Below are 2,281 nucleotides of genomic sequence, written 5' to 3'. Positions count from 1 at the left end.
ATAAATGGCTTTGAAGACTATGGTGATTTAGGCCGGAATCCAACAAGCAAACTCCGCAACCTACAACGCTAAAAACTCGTCCAACATTTCATTATTTTACACCGCAGAACGAAAATGTACTCACCTGTTTGAAGTCAAGGATAAACCGAGAGTGGTTTTGGCATTCTGACTTTAAATTCATGTAAAGTAATTTAATTTTGGCGGCTCTGAGGCATACCAACATCCCAATTAAATGTTAAAGTGTAGTTTATAATGGGATGACATCATGATGGGAGGCAAACTCACTCTCAGGTGTCATAAAGTGGCACGTTTGTGGTGGAACTTTTTATTATTGGCACTGGTAATCTTTATGGCCGGTCATCCCATCTTTTGCTGTTTACTCATCATCACAAAATATTATTTTATATAACATAATTCACTGGATCGTATATACCGCACAATTATTGCGCATCGTTACAGCACCTTGAGTGAAAAATATTATGTCTTAAAAACATATTCATACAGAATAACAAACGCTGATTCGGAATTTATAAGTTTATCATATGTAATTAGTCATAAAATTAATAAAACATCATTTAAAAATGATTAAAACCGTGGGACACTCAAACGCCGTATGATTGGTCGGCGGGTTCTGACAGCACTTAAGCAGCTACCTCACATTAAAATTAAAAACCGGACAAAAAGTAGCCCTGCATATACTCGCACACGGGTCACAACACTCACAACTGCGGTTTACAAATTATTTCAAAAGAATTTATGTTTTTTTGTAAATATTGCTAAATATTTTTAAATTAGCAAAAACCGACACCACCGAGGTATTTCGTCACGACCACGTCAGATTTAGATCGTTTTAGAGGGTTTGGAAAAATGCAAACTGTGAAAATTATTTTAATGAAATAAAAAGTGAAAAAAAAAAATTAAATAGGTACTGGATTTTAGTTAGGAACATTCATAATAAAACATATTTAAAATGTCTGTAATTTCTTATTGGAGTAAATTGTTAGACTAAAGTAAGTATGTTAGTTGTGAATCTTTCGTTGTAAGACAGACCACGCTATAAGCGCGCCATATTTTCGTGGCTTGGCCTATTTCAATGATCGCTCGCCGCACATTCGCATTGGTAGTGTATGGCAAGGGATATGCTGAAATAGACCAAGCCGTGATGCGTATAGCGTAATTTCTCGCCTACCTTAAGCCACAGTTGTAAATAGGTATGTAATTTTAAGTCATAAGTCGTGATCGTAAGTCACTAGTTTTAATTAGAAATCTTAGTTGTAAGTCAATTATATTAATGTTATTATTTATGCAGCGCCCTTGAGATGATTTTTCACAAAAACAGCACTATATAAATCAGCCAAATATCATTATAATTATTAAAGGGAGGGAAGGGAAATGGGTACCTGTCTATCTTGACAAGGCCATTTAAAGCAATGTTTTTGATTCTGAATCGTGGTTTTAGGGAAGAGGATTTTCGACTGATGAATCTCATCGGATTCTTTTAAAACATAACTTAAGTCCCAAAAATATACATTAATATTAATAGAGATGATGGGGCTAACTTAAATAGTTCTTAGTATTCGGTACTTGACGGCTACATCTAAGATACACGCAGAAAACCACATTAATTTAACTAATCATTATAATGAAATAACGGGTATAAGACGATGAATGCTCAAAACCTAATCATACGTAAACTAAACACAACAAAAAATAAAATCTACACATATGTGCCCTGATGACGGACACTACAGCACTGCCAAGTGGAAAACGTTATAATAGCCCAAAAAATAATCACGCTAGTAACTTTGGCCGTGAAAATCTCTAATTACGTCAATCACAAAACATCCTATTTTCGTTATGTTCTCACCAATGCGACATGAGAGTATGTATGTAGCTATCTTTCACTTTGTGAATCTGCTCAATCTATGTTATTGAAAGTATTTTAAATAATATGAAAATATCGATTAATAACATTTTTAACATGTTTTAACACGTGACCTCTGGGTTAACAGCCGGTGGGCCTACCGCTTTGTCACGTAGGCCGTCTACCTACAGAATAAAGAAGATGTGGGCGTGTTTGGTGATCCAAATGTCTGACCATTATTCACTTAAATACTTAATACAACAAAATTTTTCACATCATCAATATGAAATTTTAATCTCGATAAAATAGAATAGCGATTATATACTATGTCGGGCAGTGTTAGAGAGACAGAGTACTAGTTTAATTAAATACGACACAATACCCTAAAATAAAGTTTGAATCTAAACGACGTAAGTG

Source organism: Hesperophylax consimilis, chromosome 3, assembly GCF_061612785.1.
Source record: "Hesperophylax consimilis isolate HC1 chromosome 3, BYU_Hcon_1.0, whole genome shotgun sequence".
In the NCBI taxonomy this organism is placed as follows: Eukaryota; Metazoa; Arthropoda; class Insecta; order Trichoptera; family Limnephilidae; genus Hesperophylax; species Hesperophylax consimilis.
The sequence above is the reverse complement of the archived record's forward strand: the minus strand, read 5'-3'. Positions refer to the sequence as shown.